Genomic DNA, 18509 nt, shown 5'->3' on the forward strand with positions numbered 1-18509 from the left:
GAAAGTCTGAACACATTTTTGGGGGTTTAAGGTCTATATTTTATGTATTATTTCAGTTTTGCTAATGAAGGGGAATTTGCCCTTTAAGCTGTAAGTCTCAGTTCCCCAAGATACATGTTTATCTTAGTTGATCTTTCTATTAGTTACAGTTGTATCAAAATGCAGATGCTGAGTATTCTGGGCTCTCTGACAAAAGCCTCTCATTTAATTAAGTTTCAGAAATTCTTAGTTGTAACTGTATGAAAATTCAGGCGCTGAGTATTCTGGGCTCTCTGCCAAGAAGCCTTTTATTTATTTAAGTTTCAGAAACTTTTTATCTTTTTCTGCATCAGTGCAGGAGATCAAAGAGAAATATTTTAATAAAAATCTGGGACTGCGGGGGTCGAGCTGTCTAAATTGGGACATTTGGGAGGTATGCAATGCTTTCCAAAGGTGTCACTAAAATGTGTTGTTTGACCCAATAATAAGATCTTTTTAGGGAGTCCCTAAAAAGATCTTATTATTGGGTCAAACAACACATTTTAGTGACAATAGGGACCATAGACTATTAGGTAAGATTTTGCACACAAATACTGCAACTGCACAACTATATAGGGCAATATGCAACCTCAGCAACCCTCCTATTCGGTTGGCAGGAGCACCTGTTTTCTCTATTGTTACATCTCTGGCTCTTTCTTTCTTTCTTTGCTTCAAAGACACAAAGCAACCTTGCATTGTTAAAACACTTCATTATTTTGATGTGGTTGTTGAACTGTGTTTGAACTGTTTTTTTCATAGCTGAAGGGAGCTTGGCTGAGAACAAATATCATAGCACAACAGTGAAATTAAATGTAATTCATCAAAGAAAACAACATTTTATTGGGCTGCTGGTCCCCATGAGCCTGGGCCTGGAGCAGTTGTAGTGGATGCTCAAAATAAGAATACATTTAGGGGCAATGCCTATTTGGTCTCTAGATACACCTGAAAGCCTAGTTAGGGTAAGATTTGGGCTTAACATTTACTTATCCTAGATATTCCTGGACAGTGGAGTAACTGGATATTGTTGGACAGTGGACAGTTCCAGGTAGGAATTGATGTGCGCTTGGCCCCTCCAAAGATTTTATTTGCAGGGGGTGGGGGCGGCAGCACAGACCAATTTCTACCTAGAATTGCCCACCCGCACACTCCCTGCCCCCCTGCTGGCATTCCCAGCCCTCCCCTTCACCTGCTCCCAGACACCGCAATACAGGGCCCCCTGATCCCCAGGACCCCTGCAACCAAAAGGTCTGCTTCCTCTATAGTTACACCAGTAGTCTTGGGCCTTCAGATGAATACTGATAACAATATTTCCCCTATATCTGTAAATGTGTTGTAAGCAAAGGTTGGAAACCAAAAAACGTTTAACAACTACTGCTGGTTTTCAAGGGCTACATTTAATGTGTATTTGAAGCTGCAGAACTTAACTAAAAATTATATTCTGCTGAGGTTAAAAAAAATCAGTATTGAGATATTGTGCAGCCTCGAGCTACATAGCAAATTACAGTTATTTGTAAGCGTGGGAAGGATGATGAGGAGGGTTACACACACAGTAGCTGTGAGTCTGCTATGAAGGTGGAGAGAAGCAGGGAAGCATCACTAGTTTCGAGAGAGAATACAGGCTTTTTGTGTCATCACAATACTAGACACTGGTGAAACCTTATAGTGTCAATGGGTAAATACTTCACTATTACAATATAAAGAAGGGTTTGGAGTTTGGTAATTGTGTACAAAAGCAGCCAGGGTTCAGAGTGCTTATTAGGCTAACTAGATTTGAAGATATGAGGTTGTGTCTCCTTCAGTAAAAGAAAGCCTAGTCAGCAAGGGCAACAACCGTACTTGGGTTGGGGTTGATCCAGAAATATGTGCTCAATTACATAGGTCTAGGTGCAAATGCAGGAGAGCTAACTGTGGCCCCTAGAGCCCCCATGTACAACCCACCTGTTCTTATTAATGCCAGTGCTGCCCATACATACATACAAAAAAGATCAACTTTGAGCTTTGGGGCAACGTGCAAGTTACAACAAACATGAGTTTAATAATAACTTATGCTTGAGTGTTATAATAATGCTGTTTTATCACTCGATGCACCCAAATTTTCTATATTATAGCACCCATGCCTAGGGTGTCAGCTAAGGGGGGAGGCCCCCAATATAGAAATATGAGATATTTATAGAAATAAGATTCCCAATATTATTCAATATTATTATATTATAAATAACCATCTCCTATATCTTCAACACATGTGCATTAGTGTAAAGCATTAGTGTTGTGAAGGTAGGAAAGAGGATGGGTGAGCATGGGTAAGCCTAGTTCAATGCCAGCTATAAATTTGGCACTTGTGTCCATCAAGTCCATTCAGAGGGATAATGCACTCTATTTGGAATACAAACATGTACATGTATTAATGTGGCCCATGGACTGTATGGTGGCCCTTTGTATGACATCATCATTTTATTACGCCGTCCCAAAAAATAGTGTACAGTATATCAAAAATGGAACCATGTCGAAGAGGAAATTCAACAGCAATGATTTATATGATTCTGATGACCTTCTAAGACTATAAAAGTGCTTTGTTCATAGCACAGGATCTAGATGACCCTTCTGTTAAAGCAACAAGGGGAGACAAATGATTTATTTTTCTTAAGTATAAAAAAAGTCACCCAAAAAGATTGACTTTTCACAAGTTTCCACGGAGACAACTAGCAATCAAAGGAATATAACTTACCATATCCTGGTCTTTCATCAGAACTCACATATAGGTTATAAGCAAAATAATACCAGTACGGGTACCTTTTGTTTCTATAGTAATAGACCTCATTGCAGCCAGGCTTGCATTGAAAGAATTTGAAGAAAAGCAATATCCCTTGTAAAAATGACTCACACCATCCCGTTCTCCCTTTGCTCCAGTCTTCACAAAGGAGCAAATGAATGACAATAAATATGCTTCTTCTTTATGGAATATTGGAAAGGTCTTTTCTATGCAGTACCATGCCATGCAGCACAGACAGAACATAGATGTGAAGTTACATAGTTAAGTGAGTTTGGTTGCAAAAAGACCAAAGTTCATTAATTTGATGATGATGTCCAAGGAGGAGGGCTACAGGGATTCCAGTGACTGAGCATAACTCATTGAAGTTCGCAGTAAAGTGGTGTAAAAACACAGATATTTATGCATTTTAAGCCAATTCTTGAAACAGGGCCATATTAAGGGGCAACGGGGATTTACTTCCCAACCCTACATGACACATTTCTTATACAAGTTCCTATCTATAGGGAAATGTTTCATGGGATTATTAAACCAGGGCTCCAGGGATATCACAGCATTTTATATTTCCTATAAAAGGTGTTATGTTGAAAGGAACAAAGCCGATGTTGACTGCATAACGCTAACATCAGCAGTGTTTGTAATGCAATTTATTGTGTTGTATCAGTAACTGAGAGACTTATCTCTTCTTACAGTATATAATGCCAATTAAATATCTTGCTGGCAGGGAGCCTCATTTTATCTGCATCTGGTCACGTCTTCCCTGTGAATACCCGAGTGTGTTGCACAGAAGAGAAAATGATTGATCAGCTGCCCTGGAGTTGATTTTCTCCTTTATGGACATGTTAAGCTGGTGGGGGATATTAAGGATTACAGTAGTACAACAGTACTGTAGGTCATAGCAGAGGCTCTTGTTGGCAAATGAATTCCCTCTAGACCAGTGCTGTCTAATTTCTGTGGTACTGAGGGCTTGAATTTTTTTGGCCTACGTGGTGGAGGCTGATAATGGAACCCATTGTTGACCACTACACCCTTGGTATTACAAGAAATGTTAACCCATACCCACATTAATGGTTGTAGTATACAAGTAAAAGCCTATATGGCTGGTGCTCACTGCAGGGATATCACTCTTCACTTATACATGAAAAAAGTTCATTAAGTCATACTGTATTAAGGCATACACTTAAATCCATATGCCACCTCCTCCTCCCCTGTGGATAGCACAGCCCCCCCCCCCAGCACAAAATTAAGCACATTTGGGGACTCCCTAACAAGTATTTCCAAATGCTAACACACCCCCAGAACAGACCCCAACCATATCCACCTCTCACAGACAGAGCAGAGCAGGCAGAATATGTTGCACACAGGCAGAGATTGGCACACACAGTCAAAGTAGGACAGGTAGAGTATGGCACACACAGGCAGTGTAGGGCAAACAGTGTATGGCACACATAGGTAGAGTTGGGAAGATAAAGTAGGGCACACACAGGCAGAGTGGGACAGGCAGTGTATGGCACACACAGGCAGTGTAAGGCAAACAGTTTATGGCACACATAGTAAGATTAGGGAAGACAAAGTTTGGCACACACAGGCAGAGTAGGGCAGGCAGAGTATGGCACACACAGACAGAGTATGACAGGCAGAATATGGCACAGACAAGGCCAACTGTGTATGGCACACATAGGAAGTGTAGGTAAGACAAAGCATGGCACACATAGGCAGAGTAGGGCAGGCAGAGTATGGCATACATTGGCAGTGTAGGGCAAGCAGAGTATGGAACACATACTGTAGGTAGGGCAGGGCAGGCGAAGCATGGCAAACAGGTAGAGCAGGGCAGGTGGAATATGAAACATACAGCCAGCATAGAGCAAGCAGAAAATGGCACAAACAGACAAAGCAGGGCAGGAGAAAACCAGAACCACGCAAGTAACTGATCATGACTAGTCCAAGATGAACAGTACATACTGTGCTATGTACATTGACATAATGCCAGTGCTGTTCCTACAGTTTCTTTGAGGTGTGAACAGGAGAACAAGTGGGCATTTGGTCTGAAGTGTGTACAATGCAGGTCCTTATAGTTGTGAACAATACAGGGTCTTACAGGTGTGTGAATAACAAGACTGGGCTTTTACAGCCTGAATCTGAGTAGTGAACAATGCATGTGCCAGTTAATCGCAGTCACAGCAGTCATACTTTAATGGAGGGCCACACAGGGAGGGGGGGGGAGTTGGATGCCAGTTGGACAGCAATGCTCTAAACTATTCACTGGTTTCCTGGTGGTTCTGTCTCAGAACAGGGGTACAAGTCAACCATTGCTAAGTCCAGATAGAACCACATTCTGATCTGTTGATAACATTGCACTGTGAATGTTCACTCAACCTCATTCTGGACTGATCAACTGAGATGCAACAGGTGTCAGGCATGCCTTTTATAATATCCAGCATTTAATAGGCATAACATTGAGATTAAAAGTGGGTAATTAGAATGATTGGGTTTGTAAGTAAATTAGTTATGTAAGTAGAAGTACTCTTTAATTCATTAGCAACCACTACCCTACCCTCAAAAATGTGCCCTATAGTATCCAAAGAGCCGAAATATACAATATGCTGTATACACCAACAGGGCAATAATAAAGGACATAAACCTGTGCTGTAAAATGTCAGCCCCTCCATTTAGCAAAAACGTGTCATGAAAGGTGTATTTTTAATATAAATACCCCCTAGGCAAAAGTGTGTGCTATGTAGTACCTGCAACCTTTATATTTATCAATAACATGATTAATTCTCAGTTCCACGCTGCCGGGGTACCTTTTGCCTATGTGGCAGAACACGAAGCAGGATAATATGTGGCCTTCCATCCGTGGGCTCACCATTTACGTTTATTGTGAGTGGTTATTATCTTGAACATCTCCACAGGCACTAAATCCATTAAAGCATTTAAGTCAAGTCATTTGCGTCTTGCCTATAAGAGTTCGTACTCCCACTGCCCCCCATACCCTGCTTTCTGCCATTAACTCTGATTTGTGGACTCAAGTCTTTTTTATATTATATTAAAAGGGGAACTTTTGTTTCTTCTCCTGCTTTATTCACTCACATCAACGACTGCCATGGTAACCAGTGTACAATTTGTGGATGGCAGCATTCATCTTAAATTCCCTTGGAGACAAATTTACAGAAAATGATATTCTCAGAAAGAAAGTAATGAATTTAAAAACAGCTGTGTTTGTCCTCCTAGCAGGAGATGAGGCTCATTTAGAAACAAAGGCTCCTTTCCTTTTGACTGATGACCATTCAACTCTGAAGCTGCCATGTGACACTCGGACCCAAAATATTTTTCACAGTTGAGGTCAAACTGGCTTCCAAGGATAATAGAGGATCTCAGGGTGGTCCAGGCTCTTGTGGGCCCCAAGCAAGGACAACTTATATCAGGGCTTTCCTATTTTTAAAAACATTTAGCATTGTCTATAGCTAACTGCTGTGAGAATTGGCCCTGTGTATAGGGGCCTCTGTGGGCCCTAGAATAACCAATTTGACACAATCACAGGTACCACCAAATTAATCTGTCCTACATGAGATCCATGGCTCAATGAATAACCTTTCTCCTTACAAAACTGGGTAGGAGGGAGGGACGTGGAAAAAGCAATGGTTGGAGTGAGAGAGGATCAAACGGCAATCATTTAAAGGGTCATTATATACAGGTATTGGACCTGTTATCCAGAATGCTCGGGACCTGGGGTTTCCATAATTTGGATCTCCATACTTTAAATCTAGTTAGTAATCATTTATACCTTAATTAAACCAAATAGGACTGTTTTGTATTAAGTAAGGATTAATTATTTTTTAGTTGGGATTAACTACATAGTACTGTTTTATTATTATTATAGAAAATAAATTTTTTAACATTTGAATTATTTTTTTAAAATGGAGTCTATGAGCGACGGCCTTCTTTGTTATTTTGAACTTTCTGGAAACGAGTCTCCAGATAACGGATTGCGTACCTGTACTTGTGTTTATATTGTCTGCTGTTTCAATCATAGGAGTGTAAGGATGTGTTGTATATAGCCAAATTTAGATGCTATATATGACCCTGAATTAGTTCTCCATGTTAATTTTGGCATGGAACCTACCATCCAGGATGGTGTTTTCTGGGGGATTGCTAAGAGTTCTGTTTCTGGGGAAAGTAATAATATTGCAGTAATTGATCTTTCAATGCCTTCAGTTCATGACATAGTCCCTACTGTCCCAGTGGTCTCTCCATTATGTAACATCCCCCTGTAAAACATCATATCTTTGTAGTTTCGAAAAACGGTCCGCACACACCAATATTGCAGTCGGGGATTGTGCCCCTTTTATTAATGCCACCAACAATAAATATTCAACGTTTCGGGGGGACACAGCCTCCCTTCTTCAGGAGGAAGAAGGGAGGCTGTGTCCCCCCGAAACGTTGAATATTTATTGTTGGTGGCATTAATAAAAGGGGCACAATCCCCGACTGCAATATTGGTGTGTGCGGACCGTTTTTCGAAACTACAAAGCAGTAAGGTGACCTGGCAAGGTCAACGGTGGACCAGCACCACTACGCAGAATAAGTGGAAGGAGGTGTGCGGTAACACAAAGTTTTATTAAACATCATATCTTACCATTATTCTCTGCAGTGCATCACTACATCCTAGTGGACCCTACAATACATAACCGGTGGGGAAATGGGCAAATGACAACTAGTGATGGGTGAATTTGCGCCGTCGAAACAGCGCCGTCGTCTTGTTTTTGAACTTTCACCAGCGAATTTTCGCGGCCGTTTCGCAAATCTATTCGCCGGTGGCGAATCACGCAAATTCACCGCGAATTCGCGCCTGGCGAATAAATTCACCCATCACTAATGACAACCATTACTGAGAGATACTTAAGAAGTGCTAATCTTTCTGTGTCTGAGGAGGGTAATAATTCTGCAATAAATATTCTTTGAGTGCATCGCACAGTTCCAAATGCCCAGTAATCCCTTTTTCCCTTTATTTTATCTAATACAACCCCCAAGTGCCTCTTGTAACACATCATAAGCTCCTTCTTTCCTCTACAGTAGTCATCATGGGGAGATGCATAGTTTTTTTTAAGTCTTCATTGTAATCTACCTATGGGAAAAAAGGTATGGTAAACAACAACTACATACAGAATATTCTAAGAGAAGCTGCATCCTTGTACCCCTATGAACCCATTAAGTCTAGGTTCTTTGACCTGCCTATGGATCCTATACATATCTGAACTGGGAGTCAACAAACAGGGCCTATGAAAATCTCCCATTCCACATATGCACCCCTGGGACATCTTTGATCCAGGTGTTCTACTGCTCAAACAGCCAATGTCAGGTCTTAATATGGTATCTACGGTCAACAGCAAGCCTTGAAATTATGGTGTAAGCAAGATCGTATGAATCCTATACATATCTAAACTGGGAGTTGACAAACAGGGTCAACTGAACTCTCCCACCCTCATATGCACCCCTGGGACATCCTTGATCCAGGGGTTCCCCTGCTCCAACAACCAATATCCTGTCTTTTATATGGCATCTATGGTCATCAGCAAGCCTTGAAATTGTGGTGTAAGAAACAGATACTATGAGGTTGCTTTGCAAATACAATTATATTTCCCAGCACCACCAGCAACTGAGCCCTACCTACTGTACACATGTCTAATGCTTGGGGATTCCCCTGTATTGTGTTTAAAGCACATCACTCTCAATAAAAGGATTTCTCCGTCAGTATCTGGTGACTCACTGTGGCACAAACATAAGCAGGGAAATAAAATGAAAGAAAATATTTCCCAGGTGTGTTAAATCTATAAACAGGTATTGATGAAGAATTACTAACAAAGCCCTTATGGAATCCCTTCTTGTGCATCGTCATTCCCTCCGACGGCAATAAAAATGTTACTGACTAACAGGGAGACTGGATAATATGAATGCAAATGTGCTTAATATACTCAATAAGTAAACAATAAACATTCAGAACAGAAAGGAAAGGATTGATTAGGTTGTTATTAAAGAGACAAAGGGGGTCCTGGCATCATTCCTTACCCTCTGTTTAACATTATTCTACAGATACTCTGGTTTAAATATAAAAGCATGTTCTTTAAATCAGTAGCTACTTTTAAATAAAACCTTTTGAACCACATCTTAGCCAATCAGTGCTAGAAAGTCATGCGGGGCAGGTTCACTCTGACTTAGTCGACTACTCGTAATAGGGGCAGGCAGCTCTAGAAGTGATCTAAGACAGCAGGAGTAATTTGAAAGCCCAGCTACCTGCTGCCTGTCCTCCAAGTTCTATCCAAAATGAAAGATACAATAGATGTAACAAATGAATGTAACCTGCAATGGCGCGGTCACTTAATCATAGAAAGGGAGTCTGCAAAAGGTTGGTAGATAGGGATTATAAAGTAAAAATGTAAAGCCTTTGAAGAGCTTTTCTTTAAAGACATTATTGACTTAAAAAAAAAACATTCTATCGTTCTTATACAGTGCAAACATAAAGAATAATGATAGTATCGATTTAACCCAAAATATTTCCAGCCCACAATGGGCACATGGGAGCTGTAGAGCAGTAGAGAATGGACTGATTCCAAATTTGGAAGCAATAATATTCTTTTGCTCAGTTACTGTACATGCACAGACACCTTCCTTTGCTAGTGTACAGACAGTATATTTGGACAGTCAGCTCTAAAATCGAGCAGGGGAGGCTTATGAACATGCCTGTTAAGTGCCATCGAAGGCAAGCTTCTCGCAAGCCACATGTGTATAAAAGACCTATCATACCAGAAAAAAGGGACCGTGCTGAATCTTTCTGCTTTGTACTTTATTCATCATGTTTTGGGTTACCTTAAGCACAAAAGAAGAAGGATTTCTCTATTCCCTAATTCCTTATGTGATTACACAGTTACACAGTTTTTTGGGGTGGAAAAAAGACAAATGTCCATTAAGTTCAACCCTTCTTAATAATTCCCAGTGCACATACTGTACCTATATATACAGTCCATATACTGATCTATCTGTACACTCAGAGTTTCTCAGACTCACTTTCATCTGGTATGGTACCTATGAATTGGAGGAAAAGATGATAAATTAAGTCCTGTATTTAAAAAGGCATTACGATCTCAGCCTGGCAATTATAGGTCAGTAAGTTTGATATCTGCAGTGGGCAAAGGTTTGTTAAGGGATCAATTCAAAATGTTGTCCTGGTGAATGATGAGCAGCAATCAGCATGGCTTTATGAAGGATATGTCATGTCAGATAAATTTGATTGCTTTTTATAATGAGGTACATGAGATATTGGACAGCAGGGGAGCAGTAGATCTATTTGGATTTTGCCAAAGCATTTGATACAGTGCCCCACAAACGACTGCTTTCTAAACTAAGGGATGTTGGGCTTAATGGGACTGCACTAGGCAAATCCATAATGCAAAAAGATTATAGGTTCCTTGTAGCAAGCAATGCCAGCTTCAAGGGCAAATAAGGTCTTGAGCTGTATTAAAAGGGGCATACAGTAGAATCACGAGAGGAAGCATTCATTCTTCCACTGTATGGAGCACTGGTAAGGCCCCATATAGAATATGCCGTACAGTTTTGGTCTCCATCAACAGGACATTATTGAGTTAGAGAAAGTACAGAGAAGGGCAACTAATCTGGTAAAAGGTATGGAAAATCTTAGCTATGAGGAAAGACTGGCCAAATTGAGGATGTTCACACTGGAGAAGAGGCGCTTAAGGGGAGATATGATAACTATGTATAAATATATAAGGGGATCATATAATAATCTCTCTAATGCTTTATTTACCAGTAGTTTACAGGGTTATGGAAGATAAGCTCATAGTACAAGCTGATCCAGGGACTAGTCTGATTGCCATCTTGAAGTCAGGAAGGAATTTTTTCCCTTTCTGAGGCAAATTGGAGAGGCTTCAAACAGGTATTTTTGCCTTCTTCTGGATCAACTAGCAGTTAGGCAGGTTATATACTGACTTAAAAGGTTGAAATTGATAGTCGTTTGTCTATTTTCCCTAACTTACTATGTTACCATGTTAATGATACCTATACTAAGTAACTAAGTAGAGAAATAGGGGGGGAGTGCTTGCTCCCATGAATACAGCATTGTCAAATGAAGGCAGCACTGAATTCATGGTGTGAATGAACGTTTCTGCCTTGGAGTTCTTCCAACTGCAAGGCAGATTGTAAAATGCAACTAACACAATGAATTAAGCCCATTCTCTGGGCCATTCCCTGCACGTAATATATGGGCCTTGTTGTTTCTAACTTAACATCTTTGCTGTATTTGAATGCTGGAGTTCTACTGTACTTTATATAGTTTCACTTCACCTTACTCACATATATTATAGAGCAGGGTAAATTCAAACGCGCCGTTGAATCCATTCCATGAGACCACCACTGGAGCAGAAGTAAAAAGAGAAGATTATTTCCCTTATCTTTCTGACTTGGAAGGCTGACAATCTGTCTACTGGAATTGCAGAACTGTGTAATCTTCTACTTATTTTCTCTCAAGCAGACAGAGAAGGGTGAGAGCTTGCCATGTGCACAGTCATTCCTTCTTTGCTTATTGCCATTTCTACAAGATAAGTTTGAATGTTTTACAGACTTTAATAACAACACGGTCCCCAAGAGGTAAATCACAGTGCCACTGCAGTCAATTTTTAACACTTATACCATGCAAAGCAAAACAAATGTCAAATTGTATTATAGAATACCGTAGGCTCTGAGCTATGATGTCAACAAGGACCCACTATTAGTGATGGGCGAATTTGCGAAAAAAAAATTCGCGAAACGGCGCCGGCGTCTCGTTTTTGACGCCGGCGCCCGTTTTTTCGACGCCGGCGCCCATTTTTGCTGTGAATTTTCGCGGGCATTTTGCGAATTTATTAGCTGGCGGCGAATCGTGCAAATTCGCCGCGAATTCGCGCCTGGTGAATAAATTCGCCCATCACTACCCACTATCCCATCGGCCTCATCCCACTCCCTGCCCTGACCCCAACCATGTCCCCTGTGGTCTGAGCAGGAAGCTAATACTGTACCTTGCCCCTGAACAAAAGCTACTTACAGAAGTATGGAATCGTTGTCAGAAATCCATTATCCACAAAGCTCTGAATTACGGAAAGGCCGTCTCCTATAGACTACATTTTATCCAAACAATACAATTTTTTTTTTAATTATTTCCTTTTTCTCTTTAATAATAAAACAGTGCCTTGTACTTGTTCCAAACTAAGATATAATTAATCCTTATTGGGAGCAATACCAGCCTAATGGGTTTATTTAATGTTTACATGTTTTTCTAGTAGACTTAAGGTAGACTTAAGATTACGGAATGATCCCTTATCCAGAAAACCCCAGGTCCAGAGCATCCCATACCTGTAATGGCCTGCCATGTAACATTAAATCAGTCAGGCTAAAGTTGCACTGCCTTAATTATATGACAGGATACAAGGAATATTCCAGACACTAAGGGTAAGTGCACACCTGGAGATTCGGGGAGATTTAGTCGTCCGGCGACTAATCGTCTCTTTTTGGAGCGACTAATCTCCCCAAACTGCTTCCCCGTAGCCATCTGCTTCAATGGAAAAAACTCCTGCGCTAATGCACTCACGTCGCTTCGATTTCCGAAGTCGCCCAAAGTTTCCTCACGAGAAAACTTCGGGTGACTTCTGAAATTGAAGTGCATTGGCGAAGGCGTTTTTTTCATTGAAGCAGAGGGAAGCCACGGGGAAGCAGTTCGGGGAGATTAGTCGCCCCCCAAAGAAGAGGCGATTAGTTGCCGGGCAACTAAATCTCCCATATCTCCAGGTGTGCCCTTACCCTAAATAATTGAACATTAAATTAACCTCACTCATTCTTTTGACTATTTCAGGGGACAATAAATCCTACTGGTTATTTAAAGGCAAACACAGCGAAAAAACGACACCTAAATAGCAGTTTAGCACCTGTTAAATCGTTAATATTTCTGTATTTTCATTCTGTATTATTTAACCAGAAACCCATGAATGAGCAGATGTTCTGTGAGCACTAAATGAGAAGCGGCGGCAATAACTGCACAATAAGTGTATAACACAGCTGAGGCTACATCCGCAAATTTACCCTGATTGTTTTTCATCACTGCTCTGTTTTAGAGATCCACTGCTGAATTCAGGGGTGATGTGCCAATAAGGTGAATTGAGAAACTCGCCTCAGACGATAGCGCCCAACTAGATACCGGGAAAAATTACGCTTCTGGTCATTTAAGAGCCAAATTTCTGTTTTTCAGGGAACAGAGGGCATCTGCCTTGGGCCCTAAATGTTACAGGGACCCCTATGTCAAAATAAGTAGATAAAAGTACAAAAGCCATCTTCAGGGATGATTAAAAAGGCACGAAACGCGTAAGGTTACATCTTTGAGATGTTTTTACTGAATAAAATATTTTTAACTGCATCAAGTATTGGAGTGAAGTCCGGTTTGTGCCAGCCGACTACGAATCAGGGATGTTCAACCTACAGTGTTGCAGTTATTTTAGCTGCAGTCATTTTACAATCAAGTTAAAGGATAGTGTCATTACCTTTAAAGTAAAGGATGCTGTCATTGTTTAAAAAGCCCCAGTTTTAAATAACTCCATTCAATTCTCTATACATGTCTATAATAGTGCTGTATTTTTTTTCACCGTAAAGCAGCTGTGTCAAGGCCTGACGGCACTGGGAACCAATAAAAATCCAGTTTGCAGTACAAAAAAGAGGTTAAACAGATCAAGGTCGAAAATCCAGGCAATAAGTGAAGGGCAGGCAGCAATCTAGTAGTCAGGAACAAGACATGAAGATCAAATTCCAGGAATCCATCAGAAAAGAATTGCAGGGCACCTAGGAACATGCAGGAGTAGAACCAGTTAATGAAGTTCTCTGTAACAACTCACCCTGGTGGTCCAGTGGTGCGGCAGGGACGCCCGCCACGTGCTTCCTCTTCCTCTGCCATTGCTGTTTCTTAGAGCGTGCGCGCCCGCGTCTCGTTTCTCTTATTGACGCGGACACGCTGGCGTGATGACGCCAATGCGCAAAGGGACGCAGTGGCGCGAAATATCTATGGTATATAAGGGGGAGTTCAGTCTGAGGGCTCCTCCTGAAGCCAAAAGCGGTCACACTACAGGTGAAGCACGAGCCGAGACCAGGGGGCTTGGCATTTGTTCTGGTGTTGGGTGCCGACCGTGACAGTTTCCTTCTTAATAGTCCCAATTCTAGTAATACAACTAATGATGCATGGTTCACACATGAGGAAATTCAAAAGAGACTAGAAACAAAGGTCCGGGGCCAGATGGTATTCATCCCAGGGCACTTAGCGAGCTTAGCTCTGTGATTGCCAAACCTCTTTCCATTGACGTCTGACATGGTGCCGAGAGACTGGCGAATTGCTAATGTGGTGCCACTATTCAAAAAGGGATCCCGTTCTCAGCCTCAAAACTATAGGCCAGTTAGTCGGACATCAGTGGTAGGAAAACATTTCGAAGGGGTAATAACGGATAAGATACTGGACTTCATAGCAAATCATAATATTATGAGTTTGTGCCAGCATGGTTTTATGCGTAATAGATCTTGCCAGACTAACTTAATTTCTTTTTATGAGAAGGTAAATAGGGACCTCAATTCTGGGATGGCAGTGGATGTGATTTACTTTGATTTGTGAGACTTTGCTAAAGCATTTGATACAGTGCCACACAGAGGGTTACTGGTTAAATGAAGGAATGTTGGCCTGGAACATAGTATTTATACCTGGATAGAGAACTGGTTAAAAGATAGACTGGTGGTAAATGGAACATTTTAAAATTGGACCAGTGTTGTTAGTGGAGTACCGCAGGGCTCTGTACTAGGTCCCTTGTTTTTCATTGAAAGTACTGATTTATTTTTACAGATAATACTAAATTGTGCAGAACTATAGGTTCCATGCAGGATGCTGCCACTTTGCACAGTGATTTGTCTAAGTTGGGAAACTGGGCAGCAAACTGGAAAATGAGGTTCAATGTTGATAAATGCAGGTTATGCACTTTGGCAAAATTAATATAAATGCAAGTTATAAACTAAATGGCAGTGTGTTGGGAGTTTACTTAAATGAGAAGGATCTTGGGGTTTTTGTAGATAACAAGTTGTCTAATTCTGGGCAGTGTCATTCTGTGGCTACTAAAGCAAATAAAGTACTGTCTTGTATAAAAAAGGGCATTAACTCAAGGGATGAAAACATAATTCTGCCTCTTTATAGGTCCCTGGTGAGGCCTCATCTGGAGTATGCAGTGCAGTTTTGGACTCCAGTCCTTAAGAGGGATATAAATGAGCTGGAGAGAGTGCAGAGACTAAGTGCAACTAAACTGGTTAGAGGGATGGAAGACTGTCAAGGTGGAGTTGTTTTCTCTAAAAAAAAGGCTGGGATTATTACAATTGGACGAAGTGCAAGGGTGACCAAATCACTGTGTATGACCAGTTACTATAGCAAGTTACTTTAACATTCTAACTTTGAGTAGACTTATCAGCACTAACCAGGGTCGGACTGGGCCAGCGGGACATTGGGAAAAAGCCAGCTGCCCCTCCAACCTCCGTCCCGGCCCTCGTTTATGGTAATGACATCTTTCTTCATTAGGCACGCAGCATTTGGCATCATTGTTTGTTTAAAGTTTTCCTTGTTGCCATATAGACATATGCCCTAAAAAGCCTTCCAATTGGCTATAAATAAACCCATTTATAAATCAACTTAGTAATCAGAGTAACCAAGCTTGATACATATCAAATGCCCAGAAATAAAACGCTACAGCAATATCCTCCTCCATAAATTTGTCAGTTTGAAGAGTGCACAAGCACATGATATTAAATGACAAGCATCAGGCTATTGCAGCTGCACATTAAAGCTGACAGCTAAGGGAGGACAAGGCATTGGAGAGACAAACAGCTCCCGTAAGATCCAATCAGTGCGTCAGAACAGGAGTCTATTACCTGTAGCTGACAGATTAGAATTGCAGCATTATCCGTGAGCAAGGCTGGACATTGATAACCAGCTCAGCCATGATGATAGATTAAGGTGCCACCTGCTGTCAACTACAACTCCCAGCAGCCTCAGATTACTAGCTGCCAAAGGTTAAAAAGATAACTGCTCCTAAAATATGTCTTTATTGGGTTTATTCAGGGCCGCTCCTGCTATGAGGCAGTGTAAGAACCTTGCCTCAGGCGGCAGCAAGCGAGCAGTTACAAGGGGCGGCAAAAAGCCACCTCTTGTAACTTTAAGAGCCGAATTGCCGGGTTTTAGTGCAGAGAGTGCTATTGCGCTCATTGCACTAGCGATGTGGCCTGCCTTTAACCCACACCGACGATACTGTTTTAAGCACGGAGCGGGAGAAAATACAGCAGAAACTCTGAAACGACCTCCTGTCCAATGCCAGTGTATAGTATCAGGTCCCCCTGTGCCAGAATTGCAGTGGCGGAACTACCGGGGGAGCAGGGGGTGCGAGCGGGCCAGGGTTGTACTGATAGATACTTAAGATCATTGACTCCTGAACACCTGAACACCATCCAAGTTTGGAGGTCAGCTAGGGTGATATTTGGGGTGTGTTTACTGGCCTAGATATTCTTGGAAAAATGACAAACTATAGCCGAATGACTGATATACCAGTAATCTGCCCTCATTTCATGAGCTCAGGGGGAACCTGACAAAAAGTTGGGGGCCTCAACATAAGTTGGACCTTCAAGTATAGCTGTAACTGAAAAAGTCTGACAACCACTGGCCAATTGGTTTAAAAAATAAGCATGGATGCCTTTTCAGCACCAAAATGATCCAGGAACGTCTGATTCCTGTTTTAGAGCCAGTAATATATTGACCTTTTGGGGGGGAAATGGAGACAGCTTTAGATCTTTTTTTCCACCTTCCTCTGGATCAGCTTTAAGCAAGGAATACTTTACTGGGGAATAAGGTGGAATTAGATGGACTCTTCAGTAAGGAATGGAAGAGCTGGATGGTTACAAATAAACTACAGGTAGGGAACAGATTGCACATCAGCCTTCTAAATGTTTTAGATCTATAATTCACCAGCATGACACCAACAACTGAAGATTTCTGGGCAGTGGTGTAACTAGATGTTACTGGGCCCCACAGCAAATTAATTTTAGGGCCCCCAACATATCCAGAGGTTGTCCTTTTTTACAAATATATGTTGAAATTGCTAATTAATTAGGGCCTCATGGGGGCCCCTATACCTCCTGTGCCCCCCTGCAGCCACAGGGCCTGCTTCCTCTGAGTTATGCCCTGGTTCTTGGAGGCAGGGCCAGGCAAGGCTGACCATGTGCCCTAGCAACAGGTACCTGCCTAGCACCCCCCCATCATTGCGCTCTAGGCACATGCCTCTTCTGCATACCACTAGCACATGGCTACCCTTTATTAGTGATGGCCGAATTCCTGCGATTCGTCGACGTCGAATAAATTTGCTAAACTGCCGTGAAAATTCGCCGGTGAAAAATAGAATCTGTGGCGTTTCGCTTCGCTGAATAATTCACAAATCTGCCGTGAATTTCGCGAAACGGCAAAAAATTTGCAAAACAATGCAGGCGTCTAGTTTTTTGACTCCGCCATCTGTTTTTGGACGCCGGCGTCCGTTTTTTGGATGCCGACGCAGTTTCAAAATTTTTTTTGCCGTTTTGCGAATTTCGCAGCAAATTTGTGATTTATTCAGCGACGATTCGCCATCACTACCCTTTATCATTCCTAAAACAGAGAGTCGTTTTCTGCAGAATAGCTACAATCTGGCAGTTAGTCATGAGTTACCTTGTACTCAGTGGTGCTGCTGAAGCTAAAAATGATCTCTCATAAATGAAACTCGGATCCTTTATCCCAACGTGTTTTGATCTTGTGCTTTTTATCAGTGTGACGACTGCGCTTCTTCGCTTGCTAGAAACATCTGCGGGTGCCAGTGATCCTCACTGCTGGGAAATGCAAAGCGCTTCCTTGACAGACAAATGAGCTTATTGTCCCTTTATCTCTCAGAGGGAAAAAACTATTGTGATTTTCCAAGACATATCTGATTTTTTGAAATACGATTTTTATTCTTTATATAATATCTTAGACTTTACTTTTAAAATCTCACTTTCTGTCACAAATATCTATTTTGTCATTCAAATCTAGCTTGACATGCACTCGTTAGTTACACTATTAGATATTATATTATGGTTTTTTTACATAATACATTCTGTAAGTAACTTTGCACATAAGGGCGTCGGTTACATGGAAGTTATACATTTGTGAAAAAGATTGCTTATTAAAATGTACAGAATGGAATTCTTAATATACCGTAATAACATCTTTTTGTGCACTAACCAGATTTTGTTCTCATTCTTTAATAGAAATAAGTCTGTTGTATATTTTTTTATCTGTGTATGGTCACAAATACAGTATGCCCAAAATGTCTGTCTTAAATATATTGATAATGGGTTGAGTGCAGAGGACTCTTGTATTTGTCTATATGCCTCATTGCACCTCCGCCTAATGGTTTTTAAAATTAGTGGTGAGCACAACTTTCCCTTGTTTGTTATAGTTATACAGGAGCAGTGACCAGCTCCATGTTGTAGCTCCCACCCCCTCCAACTATAGTCAGGTGATCCCACTGGTGTCTAATAAAAGGGCAGCCAAGTTTGGGAGTTTTACTTTGAAAGCAGCAAGTAAGTTGCAGGTAAAACTTAGTCCCTTTAT

The 18509-nt window shown here is 41.3% G+C and overlaps 1 protein-coding gene across 4 annotated transcripts in view; it reads right to left on the reverse strand.

Moving 5' to 3' along the window:
- LOC108697259 (SH3 and multiple ankyrin repeat domains protein 1) overlaps positions 1-18509 on the reverse strand; it is a 247651-nt gene that overhangs the window by 166910 nt on the left and 62232 nt on the right. The gene's annotated exons all lie outside the window — the stretch shown is intronic.

The sequence above is a fragment of the Xenopus laevis genome, chromosome 7S, assembly GCF_017654675.1.
Source record: "Xenopus laevis strain J_2021 chromosome 7S, Xenopus_laevis_v10.1, whole genome shotgun sequence".
Taxonomy (NCBI): Eukaryota; Metazoa; Chordata; class Amphibia; order Anura; family Pipidae; genus Xenopus; species Xenopus laevis.